Raw genomic sequence first — 13,218 nt, 5'->3', positions numbered from 1 at the left:
AGTACAGTTTATATCCACCCTATTTCAATTTCCGGCTATTCTTTAAGTAAAAGCATTGGAAATTTCAGTAAAAAGCAAATGAAAGTTGAGTAATTTACTTTATTTCCTTGAACAATTATCCTTTGATTTATTTTAAAGAGCATTTATCAATTACTGAGGAAGAAAGGTCGAGGAAGAAACAACATGGATGGTGAGGTATTCTCCACCGATTTTTCAAATACTGCAACACGTATGAGTGGTGATACTGTTTTGACTAAAGAAGTTGGTGAACTATTGAAAGTAGTAATCCGGATAAATAGACACGAACAAAAAACAGGAACAAAAAATTATTGATCTCGAAAAGAAACAGGTTGAAATGAACGACAGGCTGAGAGCTCAGGAACGTTACACAAGCAAGGACTGTGTTATAATCTGCAATCCACTCTTTGACTCAAGAGACAATCGAAATTTTTTGCGAAACACATTGAAGTTTTTTGAAAACTTTCTGAAAATCAAATTAGACGAAAACAGAATTAAAGCATGTCATATATTACCCGGCACAGCAGCTAATGGATGCCCAGATTCAGTGATCTGCAAATTTGTTTACTTTGACGAAAAAGATAGGGTTTTTGGTGCAAAGAGGAAACTTAAGAAAATCAAGAGTCCACTAAATAATCTTAATATATACATTAATGAAAGACTGCCTAAATATGAAGCAGAAATAAACAGTGAGGCGAAGAAAATGGGAATGATTACTTCAACAAAAAATTGTACAATGACAGTTATGGTTAAGAATCTGCAAAACGAAACATCATTTAAAGCAGTAAATAACGTGGACCAACTGAATAAAATGCAAAATCCTGTCCTACGGGAGAGAGGACGCAACAAGCGAAAATTTATGAGGGAAGCGGAAGAGCTCTCATGTGAAAAGGTCAAGAGAGGTTTTCACCTGATAACATGAGACAAATGAAAAAATTAAACTCCATAGCTTATTATGGTTAACAGTGGAAACTTAAATTTTTTGTTCTTATTATTAAATAATTTTTTGTAGTAAATTTCAAATTAACCCCACACAATAGCAGTACTAAAATGATGAGACTATAGAATAGAATGTTTCTACTCATTCATTTTGCTTGAGTTTAAGGCGCTTGTTTTCTTTCATTTTAGACTTCTTGTCTCATTGTCCGACTTCTCAATGACCTAGCAAGTTCTCATTGTCCTTTTAGCTCGCGATATTTGCAGCTGAATGGGAAGATGAGAAAAGATAAAGTTTTACGTTTATACCTCTGGCTTTACAAAGAAAAATCAAACCCCTTCCTGCTTACACTAAGCGCAGCAAAAAACAAACTAGATGGCAGTTTTAAAATGTTTTTAGTGGCAATATATATCTAGCGATATCCGCAGACAAAGATGACCTATATGATTTGCATTTTTAAGTTTTTTTATTAGAAGAATTTCTTAGAATTAAAAAGTCAGAGTTTGCGATATCCGCAACTCTGAAATTAAGTTAGGTTAGAAATGGAAATAAACTCAGTTTCTTTTTAATGAGGAGGCCTGCGATATCCGCGGTCATTCATATTCATACATTCATATTGATTTTTTTCTATTTTTCTTTTTTCTCTATCTTTTGTCCAAATTTTAAATATTAGATTTTATTAGATTTGACCAAAATGCATTTGAAAGCCTGATCGAAAAATAAAAATTGGTAATGTGTTCAAGGAAAAAATTTCAAAAACAATTAATCTTGCAAAACATCAGATCGATCTACAAAAATTTGAACGAATTTGAAGTGTTGATGAAACAAGAGAAGAGTCAGCCTTTAGCAATATGTTTGACGGAAACGTGGCTCAACGACCATTCTAACACAAAGTGCATTAACCTTGATAGCTACCAGGAGATTGCTAAAAGCAACCGTAATACTTCTGAAGGAGGAGGGGTTGGGATCTTTGTAAGGATGGATTTACAACAAACAATTATTAAAAATTTTGGCTGTATCAGTATCCAAATTTTAACTGTGAAAATCAACACAAAAAATGGCAAAAGTTTTTTATTAACAGTGATCTATATCAAACCGAATACAATTATAAATGAAATATCGAAAACTTTTCAAATGTTTTTTAAAGAACTAACTCGGGAACCGGAACAGTTGCACATTGTTTGCGGAGATTTTAAAATTTACCATAGTAGCAAAAACATCAAGCTCATAAAGTTAAAAGACATTTTTAGTTCTTACAACTTAAGCAATATGTCAGACGTTGGGTATACTAGAGAAAGCGCAAAGTCGAGAACTAATATTGAGGTAGTTTACTTAATAAACCACTTAATCTTAGAAAAAATGGTTTTTAAAATAAGAGACAAATTAGGCAGACTTATGTCGCACTTTTAAGCTTTGGATTGTGATGTTGCATTTGAAAAGTTCGAAGAGGCTATCATTGACGAAGTTGACCATTTTATTCCATTGAAAAAATCAAAACCTTCTCAGCAACCAAATTGGATTGGCAACAGTATAAAGAATTTAGCAGCAAGAAAACAGAGCTTATTCTAGACCTTTTTGAGAAACAAAAATAATAAAAACAAGGACAAGTTCAACAAAATCAGGAATAAGCTGAGAAAGAAAATAAAAGAAAGTAAAAGAATCTATTATCAGAACATGTTGCACAAAAACGCAAAAAAACAATTCCATTTGCTTTTTTAATACAATGAAAACTTTGAGTGGAAATACACGAAAAGAACATGAGGAGTTGTCAGAGAAACAGATTGAAGGTTTTAAGATTTACTTCACAACTATCGGAAAAACTTTATCGAATAAGTTAATTGATCTTGGAAAAATTGGAAGTCAAAAAAGAACTTTAAACAGCATGTTTTTGGCCTCAACAAATGAAGTCGAAATATCACTAGTCATTAAAAAATTGAAAAATGAATTCAGCACTGATTGTGACGGTCTCACTAACTTTATTTTTTTAAAAAAAATAGAATATGATATAGTTCCTACATTGACGTTTTTAGTCAATAAGTGTTTCGAAAAAGGAACCTTCCCAAAATGTTTGAAAAAAGCAGTAGTAATTCCAATACATAAGTGCGGGAATGCTTACGAAGCTCAAAACCACACGCCAATTACTTTATTACCAACGATTGGAAAAATGCTATGTGATCGAATGACCAAATTCCTCGAGAAATACAAATTGCTTTAAAAAAACCAATTTGGATTCCGACAAAAAAGAGGGACTACTGATGCATTAGTTAATTTCCTCGAGGGAATCAGAGAAGACTGGAAAAATGGATTTAGAGAAGTGAAGGCTGTCTTCATAGATCTGAAGAAAGCATTTGATACAATTGAACAAAATTTGCTCCTGGAAAAGCTAGAAAACATAGGAATGAGAGGACCTGTACAAAAATTACTGAAAACCTATCTGAGTGACAGACAACAATGCGTCAAATCAGTTGAGTTTAGGTCGGAATTCTTACCAATAGAATATGGAGTGCCGCAGGGCTCGGTGCTAGGACCACTGCTCTTTCTAGTTTATATAAACGATATTCAGGAGTTCTGCGGTGACTCAACTGCAATTTTGTTTGCTGATGCCGCTGTTTTGAAGCAAAATGTGTATTCAAGTAAAGAAAAATTTAAAAAGTCAATCGAATCTGTAGCCAACTATTTTTTGCGAAACAAACTGACACCCAATTTAGAAAAGACGCACCTTTTGAATTTGAACGCAATACGAAAATCTTCTCAACAAGAGATAATTTTGCAGAATGATGTGATCAGTCAAAAAACTTCTTTAAAATACTTAGGAGTAAATATTGATGTAAAACTTAATTTTAATCGGAATATCCTCGAATTATGTTCAAAACTGTCCAAATTTTCTGGATTGTTTTATAAGTTGAGATCAATTTTAACAACTGCACAGCTTCTTGTAACATATAAAGTTTACGTACAACCAATACTAAATTATGGTGCTTTAGTCTATGGAACCAGTAGCAAGACAACACTTCAGACTCTAGAAACAAAAATAAAACAATTTGCCAGAATCATGTTTAAAAAGACAAAAACGTAATCAACACTGCAAAATCGAGAAAAGTTTAAAATGCATTCGATCAAAGAATTGCACATTTTTGAACTGTTTAAAAAATTAACAGAGATACTTAGATCGGAATGCAAAATAAATAGTCTAAATTTTCTTATAACAAAGAAAGAAATAGAGTCAGTTGAGATGAAAAGAACATCATCACGTCAGTTAAAAAGTACAAACGCGGTTAGTGGACGTAGCCCTAAACGATTAGGAGTAAGAATAAGAAAATTGTTGAACTTTATATTAAAAATTAACCCCAATTTCATTTCAGAAGTGCAAATCTTGAGTAAAAAAGAACTGAAATGTTATCAGTATAGTTTTAGAGACAATTACATTAGCAATAACCAACAAATAGTTTCGTTATTATATTGAGCTGATCATTTCAAATCTTTTGCATCTTAAGCATCTGACAATCTGTCTTTCAAAGTTTCTTAGTACTGCTATTGGCATCACTTGACGAGGACCATCGGACTTTTTGATGACCTATCAAGTAAGTGGCGGTTCTGTGCGGCCTAGTTTGTACAGCAATGCTAACTTACTTGAAAACAATTTATTATTATAATATATATATATATATATATATATATATATATATATTTGATTTTCATATATATATATATATATATATATATTTATATTTATATTTATTGATTTTCATATATATATATATATATATATATATATATTTCTATATATATATATATATATATATATATATATATATATATATATGTGTGTGTGTGTGTGTGTGTGTGTATGTGTGCGCGTGTGTGTGTGTGTATTTACACAAAAGTGAGAAAGCTTTGTTGTCGGGTGTGACATAGTTTACCTAAAACTTGAATTTCACAAAATGTTCAGCTATTCTTCGGGTATTCAGCATGCGGTACATATGGAAAACCTCATTCGATTTCGTTGTATATAATCGACGCTCAGAATTTTTTGACTATTTTAACAGTGAAATGTGGTGCGTTGCAAAGACTTTTTTCCTGTTTTCATGTCCTTCTTTTTTCTGTCGATTTTTTTTGCATTTCTTACCTGTTTAGTGATTAGAGGTTATAACATGGCTTCGCTAGGGATTTCCTGAAAATGTCCTCATCGGTCTTCTTTTGAAATGTTTCGCGTTTTTCCATTTGAGAGATAGAAATAGGGTTAATTTTAAAGAGTAACTTAATTGTAGAGATAATTATAAATTTTTCATAAAAGTAATAGTTGCGATGGAATAATTTGGAGTCAACGAGTTGAGGGCTACAAAAAACATTGTTGTAAGATGTAAATATAATACTTTTTTTCAATTTCAAAGTCATTGCACTACTACAGAAGAATTCGATCCCAGTCAACTTTATGCTTAATGCTACATCAACATGGTGAGAGTTTTTATCGACGTTTTAAAAACTTTTCATTACGCGCCAGTAAATACAAATTGCCTGATTTTACTCTTAATTTGACACATACGCAATGATTGAGAGTGCCCATTTTACATATGGTCAATCGCGTAACATGAATTTTTAGCCATTCAATCATTAGAAATTGCTACAGTCTTTATCTGTCCAATTTATATTCGGCAACGCCATTTTAATAATCGCAAGACTTAGACAACTATTTTGACCACTAATTTTGACAACTAATAATAAGACCACTTTTTCCCTCCAAAAAGCAGCTAAAGTAGCTATTTATTAAATATACTTAAATCCTGGGAATATCTATTCTCGCAATTAGAGTGGAGATAAATAAACTTATCTGCCACCCAAATTGCTAAAACAATTTTTCAACATAGGGCATACTAAATAAGTAAGGAACATGGCAACTCAAATTCGTGGGTCTATAGACAAAAAACTTGACAATCAAAACATTGATGATTTATGAAAACAATTACGAGTTTGATTACCACAAAAACATAAATTAAATAATGAATTTCAAAAAATCTTTAATTGTACAACGAAAGGTTTTTCCTTCGTATAACAAAAAAACTCAATTAGAGTTTGGGCGTTCTCTTTTTGTAATTTTGCGCATGTTCTCAACATGAATTGCTCCATTGACGTTGCTATTTACGAATCTTATGTTTTGTTAAGTTTGTAATATACCAGTACTTTAGTTACCTCGAACTGAAGATAACGTTCTTTAGTAGTATTCCTTTTCTTCCAACAACTTTTTTTAAAAAATGGGGGAACTCAAATGCGAGGCTGACTTTTTTCATTTTCTTCAGTCAAATTTTCACTTTTTATTTACGGATCGCGTAGAAAAAAAGATGCATCCTTTTGAAGCCCTTAGAGGCTACTGTTGATTTTTATCTGAAATTGTATCGCAAGTTGAAGAAGGGGTGTTGCTTGAAAAAATTTAAGAAAAAGGAAAAGGCGATTTAGAGGAGTATCAAATTAATTAAAAATTAAAATTGTCAATAGATTGATAAAATTGGCAATACATTATACTTAAATTAAAAATATATCTTGATTAGACAGTTTTCTTCGGTTTCAAAGCGAACTGATTTTTTTTGTTAAGATACAAAAAAACATATATTCAAAGACAAAAAAACACAGCTGTATCGAAAAAGTGAAAAGATGCTAAACATTTATGAGACAATGGGAAAATTTGAAGGTTCTTCAGATTGAAAATTTATCTTGAATAAACAGTTTTCTTCAACTTCAAAGCAAACTGATTGTTTTGTTAAGATACAAAAAAAAATATATTCAAAGACAAAAAAAACAGTTGTATCCAAAAAGTGAAAAGATGCTAAACATTTATGAGACAATGGGAAAATTTGAAGGTTCTTCAGATTAAAAATAGATCTTGAATATACAGTTTTCTTCAGTATCAAAGCAAACAGAATTTTTTGTTAAGATACAAAAAAAATCATATTCAAATACAAAAAAACACAGTTGTATCGAAAAAGTGAAAAGATGCTAAACATTTCTGAGACAACGGAAAAATTTAAAGGTTCTTCAGAAAAAACGTAATATATCCGAAAACTCATATCCGATTCAATGGAAATTCCAAGGGTGTCTTTCAATGCTATCAATTCAAGTAATAACAAAAGAAAACAGTTTTATTTTAAGGAAGTAGAGAAGTTTTTCTCTTTATGCGTTCCAATTTGTAGCATCATCAAAAAATAATTTGAAAAAAAAAACATATGCTTGGCAACATTTATCAATATTTCTCAACTGTTTTAAATATAAATTCCTGAAAGCATCTAGAGTTGTTAGCAGAAAGAATTGTTTTACCCCTGAACCAAACAGTGTAAGGTAATTGATATCCAGAAACGTGATTTTTTTTTCGATTGGAAAGATATAAAAAGTTTCATGTTTTCTCGTAAATTTGAAATAGGCCTTGAAAAGCAAAACTTTTGTTTGGGTTGCTTTATTTTGTACAAATTTCGAAATTCTTTAACTTGGAGTTAACTTCTTGCCAAAAAGAAAAACCTGACATATTAATTGACTATAAGTTCTTATTACATTTTATTCGTTAACTAAAAATATTCAACACATGCTTTTACACTTGAAGTCTCTGAAAAAAATCTTTTTTTCTTTTATCTGTATAAACTTGTAAATGTGATTTTTAATCTGGTAAAGTTATATCAACACATGAGCTAAGAATTGTTCTTTTTGTAAAAAATTTTTAAAGTCGCACTCAAGAATACCACGGAAATAATTCTGTTTGAGTTTCGAAGAACTGATAGTCAGCAGAGTTTATGGTCTCAGAACAGAGCAAAATTCGGAAACACGTTAGACGTGTTTGTTTGTTGCAACATTCTGTGCTACGCATAATCTCGCGCGAGCAGTCTTGATTATTTTTCTGGTTGTCCTATAATTATTTCCATTCTTTTCAATTTTTGCATACATTTTGAAAAATGTCTCAGCGGTCTTTGTCGGTCTTTCTTTTTGTTTTTCTACTTTGGTTTATACAAATTTTCTGGTAATTGATAAATCTTTTAAATCATCTAATAGGAGAACACATCGTTTGCGGGCATCAAGATTATCTGATATCTACTTCGAATCGGAATTTCAGCTGCCTTTGTTTAAAGACAATTGACCCCCATTTAATAAAAAACGCATACCAAAACTTTCTAGGATTTCAATAGAGCATTGAAAACATAGCTGGCAGATTGCCAGAAAATAGCCGCAATAGATTCGTAGACCGGCAGTCTAAAAGAAACAGTAAAAAAGACAGACCAAAAAAACTCGTCTTTTCATTGAAGGCTGATCTGTTATATTTTGATTAAAAATCTGTAAAAGTTATTGCTGCCTCTAATAGCTGATCAAATAACCTTCATTTAGAGTGACACACACCCATTTGACCTTATCTCTTTGAATTAAAGTAAATAAAAGTCAATTTCAAAGTGAGGAAGTCATTTTTGAGAGTGAGGTAAGTCAAGTGTGACCAAAAATTTAATCACGCGCATGAACAAGAAAACTCGCTTCACTAAGAGTGAAAAATGACGTCACACATGCAATTCAGTTGAAATTGCATGAACGAATGAACAAAAAGTGGCTGTGACGTCATATGGTCGTAACAAAAATCATGACGACGAAATAAAAAACATAGCCGGAAGAATTCCGGAAGCAACTCGAAGCACCAAAACTTCACAATAAGCTGAAGCCATTACCTTTTGTTTTAAACCATTAACTCATTACCTCACCCCGGGTCTGATCTAAAAATCGGTGAAATTTAAACCACTGTCATCAAGAGAAAGAAAATGCAGCAAAATTATATTATTGAAAACGTTTGGTAACGTTAAAAAAGTCTAAAATGTTTAGGATGGTCAAAAAACTGATAGGCTGAAAAAGCTGAGAGGGCCACCAATTGCCCTCAGATAATTAATGATTCTAATCTCAAAAAGATCGCGAAACCAAACGGCAGATAAAAACTTTTCAAAAAAGACAGGAAAGTCAAATTATTCAAAAAAGTGCTCAAAATTAAGAATCAGAGAACCACTACAATTAGATTTCTAATCACGTCAATCAATATAAAAATAATACATAATTCTTCCTTGTTGTATATATGCTAGACAACATGATTTCAAGCTAATTCAAAAATTAAATTAATCAGAAAAAAAAGCAAAAGAATAATATTCAAAGGCAAAAAATCGTCTAAAAAAATACCAAGCCCGGAAGAAAATTGCAATGAATAGTAATAAGTAGAAATGTTGGAAAAGACTTTCCAGCAAAGTCCCAGTACTGCCTTATTTTGAATTAAATCAATTGCAAACCGAAGAAACCAAGATCTAAGAAAAAGCTGAATTCATTCAATTTTTTAACAACTGAAAAAATCAATATAACGAATAAAAAAGTAGGTGCCAGGACAAGACTAGAATGATACAAACGAGAATGTGAAGAATATGGACACAATGTTAGGAATACCGTAACAAAAGGACCAATTCTTGATTTTTGAAAGTTAAAAATCAAATTTAAAAAAATCAAGAAAAACGAGTACATTTCATTGATCAGCTTTCGAGACATAGAAAAGACAACGAGTCATTCGAGACAAAATCCAACTTGCTGAACAGAATAAAACAAGAAAAAGCAGAATTCAGACATACGAAACAATGAAACATTTTGCAAAAAAAGTGGTCAAAAAATATTTAAGACTGCATTTATGAAAAAAAATTATCTGTTTTTTCAAAAACTTAACATCACAAAAATGATTGAAATTTCATTGAAACGAAATTAAAGTCACTCATGTTCCCCAAAATACTATTTCTAGTAATTAAAACCAAAATACAAACAAAAACTGAAAAAAATTGCCAAAACACTACGAAAATCGGATTAGCAAATGTACAATTTTATGAAACAAAATTACATCGAGGTAAAAAAGAGGCATTGAGTATATGAATTATCAAAGGGAAGTTGCCATATTAACTGATTTTTGACAAAAAACAGCTAAAAGATCCAAAAATGAAGAAATTAATAGAAAAAAAGCTAAAAATTAACTAAAAAATCAAGAAATATGTGCCAATTTCGCATTTGAAACGCAATTTCAGGCTATGCAAAATACTGTGCTATCAATTGCCGGGGTTTACATTTCAACATAGCATCAATTAAAAATTATTTCTACAAAAAACCAAATTACAATAAAAAAAAAACTAGGCCACTTAGACGAAAAAACGGCTAAAAACCGTTATCTATATGTGCCATTCAGTCAAAAACTACTTTTGAATGTCAAAAAGTCATTCACTAAACGCAGCGCATGATCAAAAAACTTCTCTCGCTCAGAAAAAATTAGTTCACACTGCAATTTTACTCGCTTTCGCTTTTAGGTCAAAACATCGTCTGAACGAATAGTACTTCCGGTAAAAAAAACCTTAAGAAAACCAATACTCCTCTTCGAGTCGTAAAAAAACCAAGAGAAGGCCAATAATAGCCCCAGCTATCGCTGTGCGGCTATTAACAAACGTTTGCACAATGTAAAAATTGAAGTTATTATTTCGACATTTTCCGGTAGTTTGATAAAAACAACCAATATTAAAAAATCAATCGGCCTCATTTTCGCCTTTAAACTATTAAAATATAACAAATAAGGCTCCAAAAAACCTCAAAATATTTTACCACTCTCACACAGATTATTGGCGGATTATAAGAATTCTTTGTTCCTTCAACTTTCAGGCTTCATGGAAAAAAATGACATCTAACTACATATCAGCACAACAGCGTAGTCACTTCTCTTTGCATGAAAATACAATAAGCAGTATGGGCAATATTTGACATAAATTTGAGCAGAAAACGACAAAAATCACTGTTCGCTTAATTTACCTATTGCGATGCTCCTTTTCTTAACAAAGTAAGCATCTTGTCGATTTTCGCATTTTACTATTTTGATTTTATTTGCTACAAGTCATTTAATATATCAAAAAATAGTTCTGCACTGCACTATCACTATTTCTCTTAAATATAAAAATTAATATTATAAGCGCTCTGTGCTTCTCATCAAAAATGATTTAATCTCTGAACATTTGAAGTGATCTTTTGCGTTCGAAGAGCTGAAGTTCTTTATTCTATTGTTCAAAGTTTTTTATTTTAATGAAAATCTTCTGAACGTGATTCCAGATAATCAGCTTTAATGTCGAAACAATTTTTTATCTTTTCCGTAACTTGAGAAATTTCTAATCCTTTGACCAATTAATCGACAAAAAATTTAATGAAAGTCGTCATTAGTTCTCATTAAAATTAAAGCCGTTAAAACTGTTTGTAAAAAAAATGCTTACTTAAACATTTCCATAAATCGATATTATAATTTTTGAAGATATTGTCATTCATGGTCACAGAAATTTCAGAGGACGGAAACAAGGACCAAGTCTTCGGGACCAATTCTAAAAGCAAACCGTACTAGTGCTATTTGCGTTGTAGCTGAGCATTATGCTGTCCTCCAAATTGCAAATCTATAAACCATTTTATTTAGATAAGTTAGCTATCGGATTTGAGCACTCTGTTTCTTCCTCAAATGAAGATCAAATTTCAGGTAACTAAATTTGTCTTCTAACTATCCGAATCTGTGCCCAAACTAAATCGCAGTGTCTGCACAACACTAAATTCCAAACTACACAATTTGCCAAGTAACCCAAAATATATCTAATATGTTACCATATAGTTAAATAGGTTACATGTCAATTTACCCATAGCAAAAATACCCAATGTCAATACTCAATTTGTAGCCTTTAATCTTTTCGTTCAAGAAGTTGATAACCATTTTTTTGGTAAATTGATCATTTTATTTTCTGAGTATTTTTTAAAATGGTTAATTGGCATTTGTTAAAATGTCATCGTACCCTACATCGAAAATTTTTCAGCTATTCGCTCATTCAACAGAAAATAAATTTCATTTATACTAAACTCTTCAATAAAAAATAGGCTGATTAGAATTCAATCAAGAGTTATCAGTCATCTCAAGAGTCTGTGGTTTCAGATTAAAGAGTGAATCCTGATCTGTTATCTGATCTGGTTAGTTCTGGGTATATCGTGTTTGTCTTTGCACTCTTTATGTATCTTCGCTAGAGCTACACAATTCTTGAGGCCTTCCAATTTGTTGTCACCCAAACCTGTAACATTGATATCATTAGTCACAACCACATGGAGATAGTCTAAAGTTTAAATACGGGTTAAAAATTAAAGCACAATGCTGCAAATAACGATAATTCAATTTTTAAATTCAGTTTATGATTGCTCTCAGTAAAAAAAAAGAAAGTGCTTCCAAAACGATTCGCCAAACAATGTATGACGATGCTAAATTTTGATTGGTTGAAAAAGACTTTTATAAATTCATACAGCACGCATTTTATTATCTTGAAATTCAGACAGACGATTGTGCTCAGTACAGTTCAGTTGCTTTCCATATTACTTGAATTGAAAAACTTGTAGCAGAAAAAGAGCGTTTTTACCGAACCCGCGCTTCGAATAGCACTTAGCAAAAACTTGCAATTAAAAGCCTTTATTAGAAAGGATATTGCAACGATAACTCTGTCTTCATACAATATAGTACTTGGCACTAGCACCTACATAGCTGCTTCTAAAAAGATAGAAAAGGTAGAAGCAAACTAAAAAGAGTTATCATATGGCGACAGAGATGTTGAACGCTAACTTCTGTTAAAAAGAAAAATTTGCAACTGATGGAATTAGCCATTAACGGAAAAACTTACAATCTTCGAATCATTAGAAAAACAAACACCGGAATTAGCCTTTATTTTATCGCACAAGAAGACAATCAAACCGATATCAAACGGATCCGTATTACAAAAGACTCAGAACTTTACAATTTCTTTCAAAACTACCGAATTCGAGAAATTAACCAAACCACAAGCACAAACCAACTTTACCCATTCAAAATTATTTGAGCATCAACCTCTTTGTTTTGCTAGCAAAGAGAAAATACAACGCAAGCCACAACAGTACTTCTATGACACTATTGGAAGGCTATCATCCTAGAAACCCGTTCGTATTCTTCAACGACAAAACAATCGACAGAAAAGTAAGTCAAAAACTTGCAGCGAAGAACAAAAAAGACCAACCAAATAGCCTAAACTGCAAACTCTGTGACACAGCTAAATTGGAGAAGCGCACAAATTGCTCTTTCCACAAAAACACTTCAACAACGAACTGACTAAAGGAAAATGGCAGATCCAAGTCCGCCTCACGTACATCTGAAAAGGTTCTCAGGACTACCAAACGAAAACTGGCCTGAATTTGAAGGA

Source organism: Convolutriloba macropyga, chromosome 11 (assembly GCF_964194025.1).
Source record: "Convolutriloba macropyga chromosome 11, txConMacr16.3, whole genome shotgun sequence".
Taxonomy (NCBI): Eukaryota; Metazoa; Xenacoelomorpha; order Acoela; family Convolutidae; genus Convolutriloba; species Convolutriloba macropyga.
This window is presented reverse-complemented; position numbering follows the sequence as displayed.